This window comes from Cervus canadensis, chromosome 8 (genome assembly GCF_019320065.1).
Source record: "Cervus canadensis isolate Bull #8, Minnesota chromosome 8, ASM1932006v1, whole genome shotgun sequence".
Taxonomy (NCBI): Eukaryota; Metazoa; Chordata; class Mammalia; order Artiodactyla; family Cervidae; genus Cervus; species Cervus canadensis.
In genome coordinates, this window is record NC_057393.1 from 19,364,166 (window position 1) to 19,390,812 (window position 26,647).

Genomic DNA, 26,647 nt, shown 5'->3' on the forward strand with positions numbered 1-26,647 from the left:
ATACCTAACTCACTGGACTGTCATGAGAATTGAAAATAGACATGGTATAAAGTGCTTGGCATGATGCTCAGTACATAAGAAATAATAATAACTTGGTAGATATTAAAAAGTCAGCACTTATTGAGAATTTACTGTAATTGACACTCTGCTAAACTCCTTACTTACATTACCTAATTTAATTCTTATAGTATATGCCTAGGAGGTAAGGTGAGGTATACCCTATATTCTAAAGAGTATATCCCTATTAATTCCATTTTACAGAATAGAATTGAGCCTAATATATATATATATATTTATATTTATCACTCTGTTATTCTACCTCTCAAGGCACAGGGCAATACAATCCTTGAGGACTATGATGTTTGGACTTCATTTGAGGAAATGCATAAACTGTTATTGATCAAGTATTCTTTCTGCCCCTTTCTCTCTCCTGTCTTCTGAGTCTCCCATTATGTATAAGGTGGTACACTTGATGGGTATCCCAAAGATCCCTGAGCATCTGTTAAATTTTTAAAATAATTCCCTTTTTATTTCTGAGAATAGATATTTCAAAGGACCTATCTTCAAGTGTGCCAATTTTTAATCATGCCTGCTCAAATTTGCTGTTGAATCTGTCTAGCAATTTTTAAAATTTCAGTTGTTATACTTTTCAACTTCAGAATTTCTATTTGACTTATTTTCTTCCTACAATTTGCATCACTTACTTGCTGTAAGCAGAATAATTCCTCTTCCCCTCAATGATGTTCACGTCCTATTTTATGGTACTGTATATGGCAAAAGTCAGACTTAAATTGAAGAAAGTGGGGGAAACCACTAGACCATTCAGGTATGATCTAAACCAAATCCCTTATGACTATACAGTGGAAGTAAGAAATAGATTTAAGGGACTAGATCTGATAGAGTACCTGATGAACTATGGACAGAGATTCATGATATTGTACAGGAGATAGGAATCAAGACCATCCCCAAGAAAAAGAAATGCAAAAAAGCAAAATGGTTGTCTGAGGAGGCCTTACTAATAGCTGTGAAAAGAAGAGAAGTGAAAAGGAAAGGAGAAAAGGAGAGATACACCCATTTGAATGCAGAGTTCCAAAGAATAGCAAGGAGAGATAAGAAAGCCTTGCTCAGTGATCAATGGAAAGAAATAGAGGAAAACAACAGAATGGGAAAGACTAGAGATCTCTTCAAGAAAATGAGATACCAAGGGAAAGTTTCATGCAAAGATGGGCCCAATAAAGGACAGAAATGGTATGGAGACCTAACAGAAGCAGAAGATATTAAGAAGAGGTGGCAAGAATACATAGAAGAACTGTACAAAAAAGATCTTCATGACCCAGATAATCACCATGGTGTGATCACTCACACTCACCTAGAGCCAAACATCCTGGAATGTGAAGTCAAGTGGGCCTTAGAAAGCATCACTACGAACAAAGCTAGTGGAAGTGATGGAATTCCAGTTGAGCTATTTGAAATCCTAAAAGATGATGCTGTGAAAGTGCTGCACTCAATATGTCAGCAAATTTGGAAAACTCAGCAGTGGCCACAGGACTGGAAAAGGTCAGTTTCCATTCCAATCCCAAAGAAAAGCAATGCCAAAGAATGCTCAAACTACCGCACAATTGCACTCATCTCACAAACTAGTAAAGTAATGCTCAAAATTCTCAAAGCCAGGCTTCAGCAATATGTGAACCATGAACTTCCAGATGTTCAAGCTGGTTTTAGAAAAGGCAGAGGAACCAGAGATCAAATTGCCAACTGTGCCAAAGCCTTTGACTGTGTGGATCACAATAAACTGTGGAAAATTCTGAAGGAGATGGGAATACCAGATCACCTGACCTGCCTCTTGAGAAACCTGTATGCAGGTCAGGAAGCAACAGTTAGAACTGGACATGGAACAACAGACTGGTTCCAGATAGGAAAAGGAGTACAAGGCTGTATATTGTCACCCTGTTTATTTAACTTATATGCAGAGTATATCATGAGAAATGCTGGGATGGAGAAAGCACAAGATGGAATCAAGATTGCTGGGAGAAATATCAATAACCTCAGAGATGCAGATGACACCTCCCTTAAGGCAGAAAGTGAAGAAGAACTAAAGAGCCTCTTGATGAAAGTGAAAGAGGAGAGTAAAAAAGTTGGTTTAAAGCTCAACATTCAGAAAACTAAGATCATGGCATCCGGTCCCATCACTTCATGGCAAATAGATGGGGAAACAGTGGAAACCGTGGCTGACTTTATTTTTGTGGGCTCCAAATCATTGCAGATGGTGATTGCAACCATGAATTAAAAGACACTTACTCCTTGGAAGGAAAGTTATGACCAACCTAGACAGCATAATAAAAAGCAGAGACATTACTTTGTCAACAAAGGTCCGTCTAGTCAAGCCTATGATTTTTCCAGTAGTCATATATGGATATGAGAGTTGGACTATAAAGAAAGCTGAGCACTGAAGAATTGATGCTTTTGAACTGTGGTGTTGGAGAAGACTCTTGAGAGTCCATTGGACTGCATGGAGATCCAACCAGTCCATCCTAAAGCAGATCAGTCCTGGGTGTTCACTGGAAGGACTGATGTTGAAGCTGAGACTCCAATACTTTGGCCACCTCATGCGAAGAGCTGACTCATTTGAAAAGACCTGATGCTGGGAAAGATTGAGGGCTGGAGGAGAAGGGGACCTCAGAGGATGAGATGGTTGGATGGCATCACCGACTCAACAGACATGGGTTTGGGTAGACTCCGGGAGTTTGTGATGGACAGGGAGGCGTGGCGTGCTGCGGTTCATGGGGTCGCAAACAGTCAGATATGACTGAGTGACTGAACTGAACTGCTATGGCAAAAGAGACTTTGGAAGGTATGATTAAGGATTTGTGATAGGGAGAATATCCTGGATTAATCAAGTAGATCCAATGAAGTCACAAGAGTCCTTTTCAGAAGGAGGTAGGACGTCACAGTCAGAGATGGAGGTGACTATGGAAAGAAAGCTCAGATGCTAGATACAGGGCCATGAGCCAAAGAATGTGGGCTAAAAAAGACAAAGATTCTCCCCTACCACCTTCAGAAGTTCTGTTGACCTGTTTTAGATTTCTGACTTCTAGAGTTGTAAAATGATGTTTTTCCTGTTTTAAGCCACTAAGATTTTGATTATTTGTTACAGAAGCAGTAGGAAACAAATACATTATTGATATTCTCTATTTGGTTGGACATCATCCTTATACTTTGGAGAAGGCACTGGCAACCCACTCTAGTACTCCTGCCTGGAAAATCCCATGGACGGAGGGGCCTGGTGGGCTGCCATCTATGGGGTTGCACAGAGTTGGACACGGCTGAAGCAACTTAGCAGCAGCAGCAGCATCCTTATACTTGATCATTAGAGATAATAAAAATTTGTTCTATGAACATATTTATAATAGGTGGTTTAAAGTCTATGTAAGTCCAGCATCTGACTTTTCTTCAAGGTAGTTTCTATTGACTGCTTTTGTTCCTGTGTTTAAAAATATTTTTCTGTTTCTTTGCACATTTCATAATTGTTGAAAACTTGACATTTTAAATAATGTGCAACCCTAGAAATTATATTTTCCCCCATCTCATTGTTGTTGTTCCCGCTGATGTTTGTTTTGTGTACTTATTTAGTGACATCCTTGGACTAATTCTGGGAAGTCTGTTTTCTTTACCATGTGTGGCCACTGACGTCTCTGCTTGGTTAGTTTAGTGATTGGCTAATGACTGGACAGAGATTTCCTTAAATGCCTTTAACCAATAAGTCTGCCATCTTCTATCCTCTTTTGAGTGTGTGTGTGTGTGTGTGTGTGTGATGTGTTGAGGTGTGTCTTCACCACTCTGGAAGTTTACAACTCTGCCTCAGCCTTCTTTTCTACTTACACTGGGACTGAGAGATTACATCTTTCCTGGGTCTTTCCTGGGCATGCACACAGCCCAGCTCAAGTGCGTAGCCTTCAAGATCCTAAGATTTTTCAGAGCTTTTTCAAATCCCTCCAAGGACATCTCATTCCTCCAATTTTCTTTTTAAGTTTTTTCACCACCTCTTGTTTACCCCAAGCTGATATTGCCACCTCAGGTAGATTTCAGTGTTAAACAATTGACACTGACCATTTTTGACAAACACCCTGAGATTAAAAGGCTTTCCTCACTAAATGACCTCTGATTCAAATCACATAAAAATTAGCCCAGGGCATGGGACTTTCCCGAAGAGCTGCCAGATAAGTCAAATAGTGACAGTGCTGTGAGGATGGGACTTTTTGAGGGGTCCTAAACCTGATACTAAAGAGCAGAGACATTACTTTGCCAACAAAGGTTCGTCTAATCAAGGTTATGGTTTTTCCAGTGGTTATGTATGGATGTGAGAGTTGGACTGTGAAGAAAGCTGAGCACTGAAAAATTGATGCTTTTGAACTATGGTGTTAGAGAAAACTCTTGAGAGTCCCTTGGACTGCAAGGAGATCCAACCAGTTCACCCTAAAGGAGATCAGTCCTGGGTGTTCATTGGAAGGACTGATGCTGAAGCTGAAACTCCAATGCTTTGGCCACCTCATGCGAAAAGTTGACTCATTGGAAAAGACCCTGATGCTGGGAGAGATTGGGGGCAGGAGGAGAAGGGGATGACAGTAGATGAGATGGCTAGATGGCATCACCAACTCGATGGAAGTGAGTTTGAGTAAACTCCTGGAGTTAGTGACAGACAGGGAGGCCTGGCATGCTGCGATTCATGGGGTCGCAAAGAGTCAGACACAACTGAGCGACTGAACTGAACTGAAAACCTGATTTGCCTCCTCCTATGGTTACAGGGCTCTTGGTGTTCAAGGATAACATGGAACTGGGGAGAGAGAGAGAGAGGTGGAAATAAGGTAAGGTAAAATGTCACAAAGCTCATTGTTTTTAAGGAGATCCAGTCATTTTTCTTAGATAAACATTCCTTATATGTTTGAAAGTCCTTCATTAAGTTCTAGAGTTTTGAACATTTTGATCATTTTTGTCAGTGTTCCTATTGCTTTATGGAAGAGCCAATTTCTGGAGTTCCTTACTCTGCCAGATTCCAAAAGTGCTTCTCGTGGCTTTATATTGGTAACAGATTTTCCCTCCCTACTCCTGATGAGAGTTGAATCCCAACCCTTTAATTTCATTGTAAGAAATGCCTCACTTCATATATAAAACTGCATATGATTAGAGATAATCTATTTCCTATCCAAGCTGTTTTTTTTCTTCTCTATAGAACAATGCTGTATGTATTTGATAACCAAATTTGAGACCATAGATGGTTTCACAATCACCTAAGTGAGACCATAGATGATGTTCTATCCCCAAAATAGTTTATTCCTGGGACCTAATATTCTGTTCCTATTTGTTTTGATTAAATATTGTTGAATCTTCCCCTCAATCTAATATAGAAATAAAAACCTCCCTAAAAGGCCACATTTAAAACTGAATAGATTTGGGGGAATGATCTCTGAACTATAAGAAAATACAAATTGGGACTCTAGATGAACAAAGTTGTTGGAAGAACTTAAGAGAGGCTAAGGAACAAAAAACAATGTACTTACTTCACACATTTGATTGGGTATATACTTTGCAATTTTATCTGAGACCAGGGATCTAACAGAAAACATGGTTCTTGGATCCCATTTCTTCTCTCCTGTTTTCCATTTCAATCTGAGACCTTAGTATCTCTTTTGGGGCAACTCAACTTATATTTTAATAAAAAGCAAAATGGCCTGGAGCAATACTTTAGACAATCAAGGTCTAAGAGGGCATTGAAAATTCATCATTCACTTTTCCTTATCCAGAAACCTGCCTTTTTCTCGGAAATTCAGAGAAAATGATCATAGAAATGCCATGTACTTCAGATTCTTTAAATGTAGATGAAACTATCACCTCTCATTTTCCTCCCTGCCCTCCCCACCCCTCATCCACCCGCTCCACCTCCATTTAATAACTCAGTCAACACACTGCTGTCAAGGTAGCCTTCATAAAGAGCACTGCCAACTTTGTGGTCTCCTGCTCCAAAATTTTCAATGACTGTTCATTTATTCTGTCTCGCGATATAAATTCCTCCCATTTATGTCTTTAATAATCTGGCTTCAATGCATCCTTCTCGCCATATTTTGTCTCCTTACCTTATAAACACTGACTTGCAGCCACACCTGTCTACTTCTAGAATGCTATTCTTCTCCCTCTCTACTGAATTGCTTCATAGTATTCAAGGCTCTCCTCTTTTAGGAAGCTTCCCTCAGATTGCCCAAGGTCAGAGGGATCTGAATTGCTTCCAAATTGCCTTGTACTTGTTAACAATATCTTTCTTTGCAAGTATATGTATTATATACATATAATTGGCAGTTAATTCAGGTATTGATTCATGTGGTCATTTAACTGCAGTTCTTAAATCCTTTGTATCCAATTAATGGAAGCTGAGATTTTCTTACACTTACCATACCATAACAGAATCCTGTGCATGGAAGGGGCTTAATAAGATTAACAGATAAAGTGGTTTCTGGTTGTTGATCACAATTCGTGAACAGTGGGAAGGCCCTTGTGACAACTGCCATCAGTTCACCATTCAACTCCAAGTCTAAACCAAGTCTAGCAGCACAGAAGAAGCTTCCCAGACTGTCACAACTTATGCATATCTTGAATCTGTGGACAGAATAGGTATGATGGACTCCGGTCTCTCTTCTGTTATCCCCACCCCCTCCTCACTCCCTCTGTTCCAGGCACACTCACCTCCTTAAGTTAAAAAAGTGAAAGTGTGCTCACTCCTGTCCCAACTCTTGTGACCCCATGGACTGTGGCCCACCAGGCTCCTCTGTCTATGAGATTTCCCAGGCAAGAATACTGAAGTGAGTAGCCACTTCCTTTTTCAGGTGATCTTCCAGACCCAGGGAGCAAACCCGGGTCTCCTGCGTTGCAGGCAGATTGTTTACCTTCTAAGACATTAGGGGACATTCTTAACTCTTCATGTAAAACTGCTTCTGGGTTGATGCTGTTCCTTCTGCCTGGAATGCTCTTCCTCACATATCCATATAGCTCCCTCCCTTTCTTTGTTCAAGTCTTTGATCAAATTTCACCTTCTCCCTGACTGTCCTGTTTAAAATGGTGAGCCTTTCTCCTCCCCTTACCAGCATTTCCAAGCTCTATTTTTAGTTCTCCCAACTCTGTTTTTTCCTATTACTTTTATTGCTTTCTAACATGCAATATAATTGGTATATTTTAAATGTCTTTTTTTTTTTAATATTTATTTCTTTGGCTGTACCAGGTCTTAGCTGCAGCATGCGGGATCTTCAGTGTGAAGTCTTAGTTGTGGCACATGGGATCTGGTTCCCTGAGCAGGGATCAAACCCAGAGCCCCTGCATCGGGAGCTCAGAGTCTTAGCCACTGGGCCACCAGGGAAGTCCGTAAATGTCTTTTTTCTTTCCTGCCCCACTAGAAGGTAAATACGAGCAGCACAAACATCTTTTCAGATTTTATTCACTGATATATCCTCCATAATTAAACAATGCTTGGCACATAGTAGGTACTCAGTAAATTTTTGGTGAATGGAGAAACTTTGAATGAGGGCTCTGTGACAGTTAATTTGACCCATTAACTTGGATACCCAGACATTTGGTGAAACATTCTGGCTGTGTCTATGAGGGTGTTTCTGGGTGAGGTTCACATTTGAATCAGTAGATTGAGTAAAACAGATTTCCCTCCCTAACATGAGTGAGCCCCATCCAATCGATTGAAGTAATGGACTAAGACATTAATTTCCTTTTGTCTCAAAGTCCTCATCTGTAAAATGGAGACAATGAAATCATAGCACCAACTGTTAGGATATTGTGCAGATTAAATGAGTTACTGTAGTATCAATATTAAATGATGTATTATTATACACAGAATGGTATGAATAGGGCTGAGAATAAGTGAGCCCATCATTGTAGCTTCTATTATTCCGTCTCATCACTTCAGTTTCCTGGACCAAATAAAGGGAAAGTTGGACTACATGAGCTCTGGGTGTCCCGCCCACTTTGAACACTCCAGGATTCAATGACTTTCTTGGTATATCTCCCACAGAATTGGGCAGAGCCCTGTCTCCCTAGAAAGCTGTCCATTTCCACCAAGGCAGGCAGCCTTTCTGAGCCCTCTGTTCTCATTTGTATTTCCTTCCCAGGTGCTGACTCACTGCATTGATTAAACAGGCTGCCACAGCTCAGCCCTTCCCTGGGACTGGATGTCCTAGTGGAAGATATCTTTGTTCTCTTGGGCTACAAGCCCCCCTTTCTCTCTTTTCACCAGGAGAGATTTTAATATAAAGTATAATGCATGCTGTTTATGCTTTCATTGATGCGTGCATTTATTCCAAGACGATGCTTCCTTTGGTTAACGGTCGAAAAACTGTGATTTTATAGAAGGTGATTTTTTGACTGTGCCTACTTAAAGGTACAGAAAAGCCACTCTCCATAATTACCTTCAAATTCAGAAGAGAATTCTACCTTATGAAAAACTGAAAAAAGTGAGTGCCTTTATTTATCTCTATCTGGCTTCGAACGGGCTCTATAAAAATTGTATTGGTTCATGTTCTGAACCAAAAGGAACAAAATGGTTCCTCATGGGCTTCCTACTTTTCTTTTTTTTAGAACATGCAATACAGTTCTACCTCTAGATGTACTCCCTTTGTTCAACATTATTGTCTCTGCCACCTGGCTTGAAATGGCCCTTCAAGGGTTTTGATAAATCAGTTGCAAAGGTGTCTGATTTCACTGTAACATCTATAAGTGCCTTTTCTGAAAGCCTCCTTTTATGCCACCTAGAGAAATTCACCTCTGTGAGTCCTAGGAGAACCCTAAAATCAGTTATAATATATCAGAAAGGAAGAGAAAATTATTTTTATCTATGCTTTGGAAAGACATTGAGGGCATTTCCAAGGAAGGAAAGCAAGTAATGAAAGGAAAAATGATCATTTTGAGAGAGACTTCTGCAAATGCCTTTTTCTTTTCTTTTTGATACTATGAAGCTAAGAAATTTACATGTGACCTTGAGGACCTAGCCCAGCATTCATTCTTTCAACCCTGCTGAAGTGTTTCACCTTTTCACTTAAGACAGCTAAGTGAGGAGACTTACAGACACTGACCCCCCGACCCCAGCAACTGATGCTGACATTTCTTCTTTGTCGGTCACCTCCAGGCACACAGGGCAGAGCTGCAGGACAGATGCCCCTGGCAAGGTTGGAAGGAACTAGGGGCACCATCTTACTCTCTAGGGTTCTTGGGGCATAATGGTATGCATAGGTCCACCAGATCATTTAGATCAACTTACAGATTACTGGTGTCCAGCAGAGACCCACAGAACTTTAACCAAGTGGCTTGTGGTTACTGTTCAGTCACTCAGTCACATCAGACTCTTTGTGACCCCATGGACCGCAGGACGCCATGCTTCCCTGTCCCTCACCACCTCCCGGAGCTTGCTCAAACTCATGTCCATTGAGTCAGTGATGCCATCCAACCATCTCGTTCTCTGTCATCCCATTCTCCTGCCCTCAATCTTTCCCAGCATCAGAGTCTTTTCTAATGAGTCGGCTCTTCCCATCAGGTGGCCAAAGTATTGGAGCTTCAGCTTCAGCATCAGCCCTTCCAATGAATGTTCAGGATTGATTTCCAGGATGGACTGGTTTGATCTCCTTTCAGTCCAAGGGACTCTCAAGAGTCTTCTCCAACACCACAGTTCAAAAGCATCAGTTCTTCGGTTCTCAGCCTTCTTTATGGTCCAACTCTCGCATCCATACGTGACCACTGGAAAAACCATAGCTTTGACTAGATGAATGTTGGCAAAGTCATGTCTCTGCTTTTTAATATGCTGTCTAGGTTTGTCATAGCTTTTCTTCCAAGAAACAAGTGTCTTTTTAATTTTATGGCTGCAGTCACTGTCTGTGGTGATTTTGGAGCCCTCCCCGCAAAAAGTTTGTCACTGTTTCTATTGTTTCCCCATCTATTTGCCATGAAGTGATGGGACTAGATGCCATGATCTTCCTTTTTTGAATGTTGAGTTTTAAGCCAGTTTTTTCACTCTCCTCTTTAACTTTCTGCTATAAGGGTGGTTTTATCTGCATATCTGAGGTTATTGATATTTCTCCCGGCAATCTTGATTCCAGCGTACGCTTCATCCGGCCTGGCATTTCGCATGATGTACTCTGCAAGGATTATACCAAGCTATCTAGACATTAAAAAACCAGCCAATCCTGGCTGGTCTGTGATTTTCCAATTGACGAGTCCCTGAGGGTAAGACCAGAAAAATAGGGAGAGATGGCATTTTCTCCCTGAAGGAAACAGAGATCAACTATACTAAAAAGCTAATAATTTAGGGCCAGGAAATTAGGCATTCCATGAGGCTAGAAGATGGAGAGACTATCTTCTTTCTCAGCCCAGGCTTCTGAGGTGGGGAGGAAGCTTGGCCACATAGGCGCATCATGGTCTTCTTGTACTAAAGTAAAACTAGACAGCACCTCAGCACTAAGCTTGTGTTAAGCGTCGTTCATTGATTAACCAAATAGCTAATCTATTTGTCAGGAATTAGCATAGCATTAATGAAGTAAACGTGTGAGATGGTTGTGCACATACATACATATATATATATGTATATACACACACACATATATCAGATTATAATCTGAAAAAATAAATTAATACTTAATGAATCTTAATTTTAATAGTAAAAATTCTAGTGAAAAAAGGCAATAGCCCTTGAGTTAAAGAAGCCACACAGACAAATTAGAAGACAATGGATAAGAATATATAAAAAGGCAAAACTGTAGCTCTATTATGTAGGCTTGACTTAAATAGTTGTGGTAGGAGTTGTACAATCAGGCAGATATCCCCAGGGAATGCTTCCACCACCACCAACCCCCCCCCCACCCCCGCCCCTGCTCTACCTAGCAGAAAGTCACACTCACTCACCTTTACATCTGCCAACACTCTGCATTTCTTCATGGGCCAGAGGATCAAAATTTGGACTCACCACAAAGAATATGTTCAAGTTCTTGAGAAAAATCATAGCTCTTTTCCAAGAAAAAGATACACTCTTTTTCCAGCAAGTTTGTGCTGAAATAAGATGGTCTCTGGACAAGACAACAATTCCACATCTTAACCTCCTACCCCAGAGGGCCAACCCAGCCTCTTTCATGACTGGCCATTCAGAGTACATTTTGGCTAATAGTCTCCACTCTCTGCGTTCCCTGGGATTTGTACTTTCTGAAATTGACTGCAAGTCAATGCCTACCAAAAGCTTGCTTTAAGTAGCTGTAATTTGCTAGAAAGGGTCTAATGGGTGTAAGAAATGTCTTCTTTCTTCCAAGTCCTTTAAGTGAATTCCCTATCATAAAGCAAAGTACGGGGACCACAATACCTCGGCTTCCTACAAAAATGGCATTGTGGATTTCTACAACTCTTAACTTTTGCAGATAGCAGGTCCAAGAAACATTTCTTAAACTACATTTCTGTCTTTCCTTTAACATTTTTACAAACGGCATTGTCCATAAGATAACCAATGTCTCTTATACAAAAATCTACATTATAAATTCCTCTTTCAGTGGGGTTCAAGCAAAAGGTTTGTCTCTGCAGAGTGATTCTGATATTTTTTTGTTATCAGATAATAAGTATCACATGACTCACCACTCCCCTTCTTTCCTCAGTTTCCAGGAAATTCAGGGGCAGAATTCAGTCAATGAATTTGCCTATTGTAAAGTCATTTCTTTCTGAGGGATAAAGAGATTTGTACCCTCTTTTCCCTTTATTGCTTTATTTTGTGCAGTATTTAATTTTTGAAGTGGTCTCAAATGCCTCTGTAATATGTGGGGGATAAACTTTAAACCAAAACAGATACAATTTCTGATCCTTCTTACATTAATTCAAGCTTCTGTAAAGATCCAACATCAGGGGTAATATCTCCTTGAGTGCTTATTCAAACACTATTCGGCATTGGGGAAAAGTAAACTGTGTTTCACTTTCTTGGAGATGCAGCCAATAAAACCATTTGTGCATCAATAATAATTAGATCTTAACTGTAAAGATATGTGCCAAGAAACCTTCTGCTCTCAAAGGACCAGGTTTGGGTAATTTAAGCCTCAGATTCATCTTGTCACTTTCCATGAAAGTCATGCTGAAGTGGATTCTAACAATCAAAGTGATGAGGCAAACGTATAGATCCTGAGCTTATGTCAATCCATTGAAAGCTCTTTCCATTAAGTAAAACCAGACATATAGAACAGAAATGTTATGTGCTTCCTGTTTTATTATATTCTTATTGCATGTAATTATATGTATAATTCAGAATTATGGAATAATAATTTAGTAAGATTAGTCATTTCGTGTAACTCATACAATTTTAGGCCCTTTGCTTACCTCTCTTGACACTTAGAATGAAGTCTGAATGAACTCCCTGTCATGGCTGATAAGCCCGGTGTGACCTAGCCCCTGCCTGGCTCTCCAATGTCAGTTCTCTCCACTACCTTTGACTCACTTGGCTTATTCATACTTCAATCCCTTTCTGTTTCTTTAATTTTGTAATCCCTTTCCCATCTCAGATCCTTATGTGTTTACTGTTCCCTATGTTCTCAGTTGCTTATCATGTCTGACTCTTTGTGACCCCTTGGACTGTAGCCTGCCAGGTTCCTCTGTCTGTGGGATTCTCCAGGCAAGAATACTGGAGTAGGTTGCCATGCCCTCTTCCAGGAGATCTTTCCGAAGCAGAGATCACACCTGGGTCTCCTGCACTGCAGGCAGATTGCTTACCACCTGAGCCACCAGGGAAGCCCTTACTATTCCCTAGTCTTTCCTTTATTCTCCTATCTCTCTCTTCCAATCTCAGCTAAAACAACATTGCTGGTTCTGAGAAGATGCCTGGTCATTACGTATCACAACACTGTCTTATTTCCATCCCAACTCTCACTGCATCTGTTAATTCATCATCTCTCACTCCCAGCAGACAGTAAGCTCCAGAAGACAGTGCCTTATACACATGTATATCCTTGTACCAAGCTCAGAGCCTTGTTCCTCTCCTTTGTTTATTTTGTGGAGTGATACAGTTTGATCTCTCCAACTCTCTAAGACAGAACAACCTACAAATCAGAAATTATATTAGCACTAGAACATCCCTTAGAGGTAATCAGGTCCCTCACCTCATAGGCAGAGAAATTTAGGCATCAAGAGTTAACATCACAATGGTGAAACAAGATCAGGCTCTACTTACCTTTCAATAACTTATCTATTTCCTTACTACATGTCACCTTTGGTCTTTCAATAGGTGAAACTTGGCCCATTTAGGGTGATCCATTTGTGCCAGTTGCCCAGAGCTTTCCTGGTTTTAGCTCTGAAAGCTCTATGTCTCAGGACAACTCTGAGTCCTGGGCAAATTACATGCTTGGCCACCCTAAAGAGGCCAGGATGTTTGTTGATATATCCTCCCTTCTCCCAGGTGTATGTGTTACTACAAGTAGGATAATAAAAAGCCTGGGCCATATGTGCTCAAATTGATTGAGATGGATATGTCCTTGGAAGCCATAACTAGCAACTGATCATTGACAGATAATCAACATGTCCAATGTCAGCAGACAAGCTTTGAATTCAAAAGCATCCCCTTTCTTATCAAGATTCTAGTTTCCAATAGTCCATTCTCCTTGGACAAATATGTCTTAGTCTGCTTAGACTGCTATAACAAAATATCATAGATTCTGTGATTTAAGCAACAGAAATTAGTTTCTTTACCGTTTTGGAGGCTGGAAGTCCAAGATCAACGTTCAGTGGGGTCAGGTTCTGGTGAGCACTCTATTCCTGGCTTGCAGATAGCTGCCTTCTCACTGAGTCCTTGCATACCTTTGCTCAGTGCACATGTGTAGATAGATCCATCTCTCTCTTCCTCTTCTTATAAAGCCACCAGTCCTATCAGATTAAGACCCCACCCTTATGATTTCATTTAATCTTAATTATCTCCTTAAAGATCTTATCTACAGATACAGTTACATGGGGGTGAGTGAGGCTTCAACATATAGCAAAATGCTACCATATTTCTAAGTGGTGATCACATCAAGTCTGTAACCTGTGAAGTTATGTGGCAGTGTTAGATTCTGGCTTCAGGTTCCCCAGCACTCGCAATGGTCGCCCTGCAGCAGTGGGTTGGAGACCACCTCTTACAGGCCAGAGAAGTCAGGTGAGCAGCGTTGGAAGGGAAAACAGGGGACTTCAGTGGAGCCTGCCCCAGAGTGGCATATTTCTGACAATAGCAGCAGTGGCAGCCCTGGGAACCTTTGCCACCTACAGTCCAGACACGGTGTACAACCATAATGGGTACTGTCTACTATTGCTAGTGAAGGGTGAGAGTGAGGTCTGTGACAACCCCAAACCTCGTTCTGTTCTCTGTATCCTTTCCCCTCGACTTTGTCATTCATGAGGGGAATGAAGCCCCAAGTGTAGACTCAAGTCCTGGCAGAATGTTTTCATCCTCCTTAAACATCCATCTGGCTAAGCAAAGCTTTTGTGAAGTGCATGTCGAAATTTCTTGGGCATGGAAATTAGCTGGGGGTCTTGTTAAGATGTAGCTTCTGATTCAGTGAGTCTGGATGTCTGATGAGCTCCCAGGTTTGCTGATGCTGCTGGTCTGAGACCCCACTCTGAGTGGCAGGGCTTCCAAAGATGTTAGCAAATTGCTGCACAGACTCTCCCTAGATTGGTTTCTGGAGCTGGAAGTGGCCTGATAATTGTGCACCTAGATTTCTCTTCCCTAGAACTGCAAGCCTTGCTGCTGTTCTCTCTTTTGTTTCCTCTTAAGATGATCTTCACCTGCAAACCCAACTTCTCTTCCCTAGATAGCCCCTGGCCCTTTCTCCGCCTCCCTGTCTGATTCTCCAGGGAAGAGCATATTTTTGGAATTCAATTGTGACTCATAGGATTTGGGCAGGACTCTGGGAAAAATGTGAGAACAGTTAATCCCAAGTCAATCCCAGATTGCTGCCCAGGCTCCAGGAGGACCCAAGAGCAGTGCCAATCCCAGAATATCAATTTACTTCAAATTGTTTTGCCCAAAACCAATCACACAGCAGCTCTCAGGATCCTACACTGGAATGGCATACCTGAGCACTTGGGGCTTATTTGAACTTCATTTTAACGTCTTCAATGAAACAATACACCCATAATTAAACTGACACAGAATTCTTAGGTCCTGATGAGTCAAGGACTTTAAGGAAATGTATCCCAATTAGAGAGTTTTAATAATTTCCTAAGCACAGTGGTCTGGAGAAAGAAACACATCCAAAAATTAGATTTTCCAGCTTCTATATGTGGCATTGGATATTTTCTGAAAATCAGCTTTTAAGAGGAAATAAATCTTTCACCAGGACTTCAGCCAACCAGGTCTTAAAATTTGGAAAATGTTACCTTCAGCGCCTCAGTTCCCTGCCCCCACCATACACCTCTTCAGAATCCCTTCTTTTACCAATATTCAGTTTCTCATTCTTTCTCCCATTACTTACAGCTTGCTCTCAAGAAAATCATTTACACCTGCATATGAATTTCAACTATTGCTCTTTGTTTTTCTCTTGTGGGTGTGTGTTTAAACCTCACCTCTGACTATAGAAAAGACATGATTCCCAGAGATTATCATACTGAGTGAAGTCAGACAAAGAAAGAGAAATATTGTATGGTGTCCCTTATCTGCAGAATCTAAAAAGAAATGATATAAATGAATTTATTTACAAATCAGAATCAGACTTACAGACTTAGAGAACAAACTTTTGGTTCTGGGGGGAAGAATGGGGGAAAGGGATAGTTAGGGAGTTTGAGGTGGATATTTAAAATAGATAACAAGGACCTACTGTATAGTACAGGGAACTCTTCTCAATGTTGGGGGTGGGGGGAGGTGTGGAATTTAGGGGAGAATGGATACTTGTGTATGTATGCCTGAGTCCTTTTGCTGTCTACCAGAAACTATCACAACACTATTAATAGGCTATATTCCAATACAAAATAAAAAAGGTTTGTTTTAAAAAGGACTTGGTTGCTTAGCAAATAATTTCAGGGAGTAGGTAGCTCATAGCAGGTGACCTCTTGCCCCTGTTTTTGAAAGCGGCAATGAGCATTGATTCTTGTTTGATATATTGTGTTCGTGCCTTGGAGTTGTGTTCTCAGGCTGCCATAACAAAATGCCACAAACCAGGTGGCTTACACAACAGAAGCTTATCTTCTCACAGTTCTGGAGGCTCAAAGTCCAAGACCGAGGTGTGGGCAGGTTTGTTTCTCTCAAGGCATCCCTCCTTGGCTTGCAGATGGCCCCCTTCTGTGTCCTCACATGGCCTTCTCTCTGTGTACAGGCATCCCAAGTACCTCTTCCTTCTCTTATAAAAACACCAGACATATTGGATTAGGGCTTCACACTTATGACCTCACATAGGGAGTTGGAGTTTCAGTATATAAATTCTGGAGACACAGCTCAGCCTGCAGTGTAGTTCTGTTTGTGCCCTCATCACTCATATAACTGGTTAGTGTTTCCTTTCAGAAAATGCCTGAGTCTAGGGCCTGTTGTTTCCCATACTTCTGAACTTGTTGGCTGGTGGACTCCTGGGTGAGTTGGTTGATAGATTCCACCTCAATTAAATCATCAAAAGATAAGCACCAGCTTGTTTCTATTCCTTTGACTCAGATCTCCTTTTCTCTTTAGGATAAAGAGAAGGAACAGAGAAAACGCTGGAAACAGTAATGTGGTATATCACTCCCCTCAGAGAGTCTTCCTGCCAGTTGCCTCTGTTTGTTAGGGACCTGGTGAGTTGACAGTCACAAAACCAAAGAAGTTGGTAAAGATAATTGTATAGGTCGGTGCCTGTCTGTCCTCAAATCCATTCTCTGAGCTTCATCTGCCCGGTGTTTCCAGGAATCATATTTCCCAGGCTCCCTTGCTCCCTGGATCCTAGGTCCAGTTAATGGGATGCACTGGTGGAAGGCTGGATGGTGGGAGCTGAAGAGATGTCAAGGTATCCTCCCCCTTCTGTCTCTCCACTTCCTGTCGGGTCTCTGGAAAGAGCAGTATCTCGTCCAGTATCAGTTCAGAGAGGGCCCCTTCCTCTCAGAGGACCCCACTTTTGAACTCAATGACACCACCTCCTAATGCACCTCCAGCCCTGGAGGGAGTCGAGCAGCAGCTTCCTGCTGTTAATAATCTCTTGAGTTGACTTCCTGCCCCCTTATTACTTTCTTAGCTCTCCCACTGTGATAGAACCAATTTCCCCAGTCAAATTCCTTCTGCTCAGAATCTTAAAGTGGTTCCTGTTTCTTAGCTGATATAATGTTCATTCTACCTACTTTACACTGTAAGAGTTAAATGAAATAGAGAGAGCGCTCAGCATATAAGTGCTTAAAACACAGAAAATGCTAAAAGAAACTGCAGAGCCATTAATGAATTTTGTCATTTTAGAAGAGTAATTTTAAAAATAATGAATTTCATCTATAAAATATTATTCAGAAATAGAACCATTAAATATAATTCTATGTATAATTCACCAATAATTCAAACCACCTCTGAAACGGTTTCATACTTCTGAGTTTTGTCTTTTCTAGAAAGAGAAGGATATAATAGAAAAGACCCTGGATTTTGGGTTTCAGGGTGTATGATTTTGAGTTTCTTGTTTTGTTTAATGGGCCTCAACCGTTACATCTGTAGACTGAAGTGGTTCAGTGTGATAGATTTTAAAGCTCCTAGAGCCGTAACTACTTATGATTCCGTAATTGGTGTGCGTTACTATTCATCTTTGGGGAGAGTAGGGAGTGAAATAACATTTTTCCTTTATAAATAAAATGGCAGAGACTCTGAAGATTCACATGGCTAGCCTGGTAAGAAATCCACATTTTTCCTGAGGATCTACTCATCAAATATTTCTAAGGATGACCCCCCCATTCTCTAGCAGGGTTGGCCAAACAGGTCCATGCATTAATCCAGAACAGCACAAGATGTAAATTGGCAGAGAGGTAAAGGCTGGCCGAGTTGGGGAGAGGCATTCCTGACAAGTGACTGTGCAATGAGGTGAATGAGAAATCAGTACATCTTCTGCTTCAGATGTGAGGATCTCAGCCTGTTAGTCCAACTGATGTATGTGGGGAAGGGAAGGAGTCAAGTTTGAATATGCAATAAAGAATATTAATTCAAGAGTTTAAAGACACCAAATCTAGGCTGATATCTTGACGCTGTCCTTTATCAGCAAAGTACCTTTGGGCTAGTAATTGACTTCTTCCAACCTTGGGCCACTTATCTGTAAATTCTGTCTAATGCAACAGTGTTCAACTGGATGCAATAATGAAGCCCATCCACTCTGGGGACAGTGTCTGAAAACATTTTTGATTGTCATGACTGAGGGTAGAGGGAAGTTACTGGCATCTCTGGGATGCTGCTAACCAGTCTACAAACACACAAGATAGCCCTTCAAATAAAGAACTATCTAGCCCCAAAATGTTAATAATACCAAGGCTAAGGCTAAGAAACCCTAGTCTAATGGTAGCACGTACATTTTTTTAATTGCAGTATAGTTGCCGTACAATATTATAGAGTTTCCAGTATACAACATACTGGTTTGACATTTATATATATTACAAATTGATCACCATGGTAAGTTTGATAACCATGTGTCACCATACAAAGTTATTACAATATTATTGACTCTATTCCCTATGCTACTTATTACATCCTCATGAATTATTCATTTTGTAACTAGAACTTTGCACCTCTTATTCTCCTTCAGCTATTTTTTCCAACCCCATACTCCACACCCCTCTGGCAAACACTAGTTTGTTTTCTGCATGTATGAGTCTATTTCTGTTTTGGTTTTTAGATCCCACATATAGGTGAAATCATAAGGTCTTTTCTTTCTCTGACTTATTTCAATTAGAATAATACCATTTAGGTCCATCCCTTGTTGTCATAAATGGAAAGATTTTCTTCTTTTTATGGCTGAGTAATATTCCATATATAGGGCTTCCTTGGTGCTTGGTGGCTCACTCGGTAAACAATCTGCCTGCAAGGCAAGAGATGCAGGTCCCATCCCTGGGTTGGGAAGAGTCCCTGGAGAAGGAAACAGCAACCCTCTCTAATATAAATATGCGTGTGTGTGTGTGTGCGTGTGTTGAGCTTAGCCACTCAGTCGTGTCAAATTTGCCAGCAATGCTGGAGACCTGGGTTCAATCCATGGGTTGGGAAGATCCCCTAGAGAAAGGAAAGTCTACCCACTCCAGTATTCTGGCCTGGAGAATTCCATGGACTGAGTAGTCCATGGGGTTGCAAAGAGTTAGACACGACTGAGTGACTTTCATTTCACTTCCCATACATATATATATACACATAGATACATGTATATATACATATATATATAGATAAAGAAGATGTGGTATGTGTATATATATAATATATATATATATGTGAATGGATAAAGAAGATACAGTATGGGTGTATATATAATATATACATTATCTATATTATACTATGCATTATATATTATATATACACCCATACCACAACTTCTTCATCCATTTATCTACCAATGGATACTTAAGTTGCTTCCATATCTTGGCTATTAAAAATAATCCTGCAAAGAACATAGGGTGTCCATACTTTTTAAATTAGTGTTTTCATATTATTTGGATAATTACCCAGAAGAGGAATTGCTAGATTATATGGTAGTGCTAATTTTATTTAAAATAGAACCTCCATACTGTTTTCCATAGTGACTCTATCAGTTTACATTACCACCAACATTGAACAAAGGTTCCCTTTTCTCTGTGTCCTCCCCAACACATTATTTGTGATCATTTTGATGACAGCAATTCTGACAGGTGTGAGGTGATACCTCATTGTGGTTTTGGTATGCATATCTCTGATGATTAGTGATGTTGAACATCTTTTCATGTGTCTGACCATCTGTATGTCTTTCTAGGAAAAAATGTTTATTCAAGTCCTCTGCCCATTTTTTAAATTAAATTGTTAAATTGATAATAAGTTGCATGAGTCCTTTATGTATATATTTTAGACATTAGCCTCTTTTAGATATATTATTTGCAAATGTATTCTCCCATTCAGTAGGTTGCCTTTTCATTTTGTTAATGATTTCTTTTACTAGGTAAAAGCGTTTCAGTTTAATGTCATCTAGTTTGCTTATTTTTGCTTTTCTTGCCTTTGGAGACAGATCCAAAAAATATTGTTAAGCCCAATGTCAAAGAGCTCAAAGAACCCAATATCAAAGAACTACCTACTATTTCATGTAGTTGGAGGATTAAATAAGATAATGGGTATAAGCATCAATGCACTCTTGGCAAGAAAGAAATTCATAATATGCCACTAGTAAGTCCTTACCTGACAATAATTACTCTAAATTAACATTTCCAATCAAAAGACGCAGAGTGAATGGATGGGCAAAAAATAAGAAACAACTAAATGCTGCCTATAAGAGACTCACTTCAGCTTTAAAAATACACACAGGCTCAAAATGAAGAAATGGGAAAAGGTATTCCATGCAAGTGGAAACCAAAAGAAAGCGGTAGTAGGTATACTTAAATCTGACAAAAGAGGCTTTAAGCCAAACATGGTAACAAGAAACCATTGTTGTAATAAAGCGGTCAGTTCATCAAGAAGATGTAACAATCATAAATATATACACACCCAACATCAGAGTACCTGAATATATTAAGCCAAACTAATAGATCTGAGGGAGGAGATATACACAAATAAAACAAGAGCAGAGGACTTCAACAGGCTTCCCTGGTAGCTCAGCTGGTAAAGAATTCTCCTGCAATGCAGGAGACCCTGGTCCAATTCCCATTCCTAGGTCAGGAATGCCTCTGGAGAAGGGATAGACAACCCAATCCAGTAGTCTGGGGCTTCCTTGGTGGATCAAATGGTAAAGAATCCACCTGCAATGGGGGAGACCTGGGCTAGATCCCTAGGTTGGGAAGATCTCCTGGAGGAGGGCATGGCAACCCACTCCAGTATTCTTGCATGGAGAATCCCCATGGACAGAGGAGCCTGGTGTGCTGCAGTCCATGGGGTCACAAAGAGTCAGACATGACTAAGTGACTAAGAACAAGCAGAGGACTTCAACACCCACTGTTCAACAGTATATCATTCAGATTGAAAATCTATAGGAAATGTTGGACTTGAACCAGTTTTTTGGACCTAACAGATGTGTATAGAACATTCCACTAAATAGTACCAGAATACACATTCTTCTCAAGTGCACACAGAAGATTCTCCAGGATAGATCACATGAAGGTAACAAAACAAGTCTTAGCAACTTTAAGATTGAAACCCTACCAAGTATCAAAAGGAAAATCAACAAATAAAACAAATGAAAATGAAAGCACAACTTACCAAATCTTATGGGATGCTATAGAACAGTTCTAAAAGGGAAGTTTACAGCAGTAAATGCCTGAATTAAGGGAAAAGATCTCAAATAAACAACCTAACTTTACACTTTAAAAAACTAGAAAAAGAAAAATAAACTGAACCAAAGTTAGTAGAAGGAAGGAAATAATAAAATTTAGAGCAGAAATAAATGCAATAGAAACCAGGAAAAAAATAGAAATGGCCAATGAAACTAAGAGCTGATTATCTGAAAAGATAAGTGAAATTCAGAAATCTTTAGCTAGACTAAGAAATAAAGAGAGAAGACTCAAATAAAATCAAAACTCGAAGAGGATACATTACAACCGATACCATGGAAATACAAAGGATTGTAAAAGACTGTTATAAATGATTATATACCAACAAGTTAAATAACCTAAACGAAGTAGACAAATTCCTTGAAAAAAAAAAATACAACCCACCAAGACTAAATCATTAAATAGAAAATCTGAACACACTGGCAACAAGTAAGGAGACTGAACTGATAATCAAAAACCTCACAGCAAAGAAAGCCCAGGACCAGATAGTTTTGCTGGTGAATTTTACTAAACATTTAAGGGAGAATTAATGCCAGCAGTTACTAAACCATTCCAGAATTCTGAAGATGAAGGAACACTCCTAAACTCATTTTACAAGGCCAGTGTCACACTGATACCAAAACCAAACAGGGACATCACAAGTAAATAAAATTACAAGCCAATACTTCTGATGAACATATATCCATATTTCACGTGAAACTGATTATCTTCAAAAGGATTGCAGTAGAGGTCCAGTTGTTCCCTATCCTCTCCAACACTTGGTACCATCAGTTCTTCTAAATGTAACCATTCTTAAACATATGTAGTGTGTCTCTTTGCCTTAGGAGGAGAAAACTTTTTCCAGAGACCTCCTAGCAGGCTTACTGTATAGACCATGGCTGAGTCTCATGCTTACACCTTAGTAAGTCATGATACTTTCACTTTCTAGAGTGGGAGAGGCTTCTCCAGCCAAAGAGAAAGGGAATGGAATGAGTGTTAGTTGGACAACCAGTAATACTTTCCTGTTGTACTTCGGTTCACTGGGTTAGCTTCTGAATGCAATGATAAGGACTTTATAACTAAGCTCCTTTGAAGAAAATAGGAAAAATCAGAGCAGACCTAAGTTTTGAGCTTGAGTTATTAGAGACAGGTGACATTGGTGGGAAAGGTACGGAGCCAGATTTGTTTCTGCAAACATTCTTTGCAGAACCTGACCTCTTTTGATCCACTGCCTTTTCAGTGTTTCCTAGGATTTTGAAATAGTAATACAATTCAGTCTTCCTGGGTCTTTCAAGAACTTTGCAAGTCATCTGGAGGGAACAAAATGACCCCTACCTTGGAAAAATTGGAGAAAAATGTGTGGACCAGAATTGGTAGTGAAAGTGTTAGTCGTTCAGTCCCATCTGACTCTTTGCGACTCCGTGGACTGTAGCCTGCCAAGATCCTCTGTCCATGGAATTCTCTAGGCAGTACTGGAGTGGATAGTAATTCCCTTCTCCAGGGGATCTTCCTGTCCTAGGGATCGGTCCCAGGTCTCCTGTATTGCAGGCAGATTCTTTACCATCTGAGCCACCAGGGAGTGATCACTGTGTTAATTCAAGCAAGAGAGACACCAAGATTTCATGCCCTCCCTCCCATCCCCTTTGAGTCCTGAGGAACACTATGCCTCTTCCATATAAAAACACTGACATTTGAATGAAAACCTCAGGAAAAGCTAAGGTGAAATTCTTTCAACCATTTCCTGTGTGTCCCCCAAGTTTTAAGCCAAGGATTTGCAGAGAAAGACTGCACCTACCTTGCTACTACATTTCAAGTCAATCATCTTTTCTCTTTTCAGGATGTTTCAAACGACAGTGACAATGCAATGTGAAAAGCAATCATTACAGTTCATGTCACAATAAAAATATGAACATAAGAGTAAATGATCTCTATTAACCAGAGTTTGATCTCTATTTCTATTTATGCAAGTACAAAGGGTTATTTGGATTAGTAATTATGTTTTTGGCATTTCTTGGTGTTTCAGATTACTTACTGGAAACAGCCTGCTGAACTCAGATACTGGATTCTAAATTCTTTATTCTTCTATAAGCCATTGCTCAACATGGATAATAGAAATGCTGTTACCAGTAAGTAGTGACTTGTAATAGAAAGAGGTTCATTGGAATTCAGCATGAATTTTAGGATTTTGGTAATAGCTTCTTGAGAAAACTTAAGTGGACTTCCCCTGTGACTGAGATGGACTTGGAAGTTTTAGTTTATCTGGTTTACTTTTTTCCTTCTTTTTCACTTCTGTTATTATGAAATTATTTCTGGGGAAAATCCAGCATTTTTTTTAAAGTCTTGCCAAGGATATATTTGCTTTATTTAACTTACCACAGTATGCCTCAGTTCAGTTTTCAAGTTTCCCATCATGCATAGTGCCCTGTTGGCTCTGTGTGTGTGCATGTGAGTGCAGAGAGTTTCAAAATGGCCTCGAGAAGATACTTAATATCCAGTCAGAAATAAAGGACGAAAGCCAATTTCTTGACAGGGAAATGGATAATTATGAGCATACCTATAGCACTGTGGGACTCCCTTCTCTCAAATACCCTGGAAACTTGTTCTCAGAGCCCAGAGGGAGATTTTTGTCACCCCACTCAGCATGCCCTCTACTAAGGCAGACTGTGGTATAAGGAAAAATATCCTTCCTCAAGCAGTCTTCTACCTCCTGTTTATGATAATGGAAGCTTGGACTCACTTTAATAATCTACTCTGAGAGGCATGTGTGTGTGACTAGCCTCTGCACAAAATGAAAAAGTATAATGTTACTCTTTTCCTCCCATTACAACTGGATCCAGTTTCCTGGGTGAGAGAGAGGGAGGCTTCTTAATCATTGGAGCATCAGCTCTAGGCAAAATATTAATGTCATTGCGTTTTAATTGTTGTCCTTTTTTCTGCTCCTTTCTCTTCCCTGGTGTTCTGAGCATACACATCCTCATTCTCCTTTCCCCTATTACTAGGGGTCTATTCAAGTACCCTTTCCTGTCATAGGTCCCAGTGATGACATTCCCAGATTAGACACACCCTGCTGAGGATAAGAAGGGCTATACATAATCCCCAGCCCACTAGGTAGTTATATGTCCTCCCTTTTATCTCAGAAGCATAAAAGAAAATCTAAATGAAAGTGAATAAGAGAAAACTATTGCAGGGGAAAGTTGAATCTGCTTCAATTTACAAAAGAAAGTAATTTGCAAACTGCTTTACTTTAAATGATATTAGCGACAAATTACTCCTGACTCAGTCCTCCTGCTGACCATCTCCATCTGCCTTTCCAGATCCTCTGTCCACTCTTCCCTGTCCTGTTCTGTGCCCCAGGAAGGGGCACTTTTAGACTACTTCACCCATGTAACCTTGACCTCTGGCCAATGGAGACATCAGGGTACTGGAGGGCAGGAGAAAAGAGAATGTATTTGTTGTCATTCTTTCTTTGCTGCCTGAGCTCCTCTTCCCAAAGCCACCCACCTTCTGGCAGGGAGTCCTCTTCCGTATCTGCAGCCTGAGTTGCAGCTATAACTCTCTCAGGGATCCAGGCATGGCTTCCTCCCTCCTCATTCCAAGGGAGCAAAGGGAGGACATGGAAAAGAGACCTCCCTCTTACTAAGTCCAGGGTACTTAACCAGCCCTTATCATTCCCTCTTAGCTTTGCTCACACCTTTGTTTGCTCAACTCCCAGTTGAGTGTGCCATCACACTATCACTCTCTGGTCAGGATCCTCACAAACCGTGTGGTTGAGAACTCGTTCAATAAGTTTGTTACTACTCCTAAGATTTCAGGCACTTTATAGGACACTCTTGTTGATAGCATAAAGACTGAAAACCCTTGATGGCCAAATGGAATAGCTTTCAAATGGAGGATGTCTCAGCTTTTTGCAACTAAAAGTGAGCTATTTGGGTGCAAGATACACATTCTTCACCAGTACTGCCTATATGGCACACTTCTTCATAAACTCTCAAGACACTCCAATGAACACATACAAACACATAATGATTATAATTTTCACATTCTAAAAATATAACTATCACTATTTGCCAGACTTTAGGACAGGAACAGTCATGGTCTAAATTTGTATCTTATGTAAACTAGTTTCATAACCCAAAATTTAAAAGCATGATGTGAAAGTCGCTCAGTCGTGTCCAACTCTTTGCGACCAATGGACTATACACAGTCCATGGAATTCTCCAGGCCAGAGTACTGGAGTGAGTAGCCTTTCCCTTCTCCAGGGATTAAACCCATGTCTCTCACACTGGGCACAAGAGAAGCCGAAGAATACTGAAGTGGGTAGCCTATCCCTTCTCTGGTGGATCTTCCAGACCCAGGAATCAAACTGGGGTCTCTTGCATCACAGACAGATTCTTTGCCAACTGGGTTATCAGGGAAGCCCCTGATACTGACCTTTAAGTCACATGGACTTCATTAGAGGTTTAGATCTGCTATTAGCTACTGTATATGTACACACTAGTGTAGAACTTTTCCATACCTTAGTTTCCTGAAAGGAAAATGATACAATGTTCTCATAGAACAGTTGTAAAAACTAAATGAGATATTTGTCCTGCTGTTTAAGCATAGTACCTGTTGCATGTGGTGATGGTTTAGTTGCTAAATCATGTCATAATCTTTGCACCCACAAGGACTATAGCCTGTCAGGCTCCTGCATCCATGGGATTTCCCAGACAAGCCTACTGGAGTGGGTTGCCATTTCCTTCTCCATGAGATCTTCCCAACTTAAGGACTGAACTTAGGTCTCCTGCATTGCATGTGGATTCTTTACCAACCGAGCCACTAGGGAATAGTGCCTGTTGCACAGTTAATGCTAAACACTGGGTTGACCACAAAGTTCATTTGGCTTTTTCTGTTACCTCTTATGGAAAAATCCAAATGAACATTTTGGTCACCCCAATAAGTATCAGCTAAAAGAAATCTGCAAAGACCAGCCTGTGGGGCTTCCATTAAGCTTCTTGAAGGTAACAGCCTGCCTTGACATCTTTGTATTCTCCTCAGTAGATGTCCAGTATATATTGAGATAGAGGGATGATGGATGATGGCTAGATGGATAGGGGATTGATGGATGAATGGTGGATGGATGATGGATGGGTGGATGAAACTGACCTCAAATAAAAGTTTCTTCAGGCTACTTAGACTTTACTTGGCAGGGAGACATTAAGATTTCTAATGAGTCCTTTGGATC

The 26,647-nt window shown here is 40.4% G+C and overlaps 1 long non-coding RNA gene across 1 annotated transcript in view; it reads left to right on the forward strand.

Annotated features, from left to right (window-relative positions):
• The window catches only part of LOC122446670, a 128,908-nt gene that overhangs the window by 65,507 nt on the left and 36,754 nt on the right, over positions 1-26,647 (forward strand). The window contains exon 2 of the long non-coding RNA XR_006270969.1: positions 4,803-4,862. This is a non-coding gene — a long non-coding RNA (uncharacterized LOC122446670). The remainder of the gene's footprint in view (positions 1-4,802; positions 4,863-26,647) is intronic.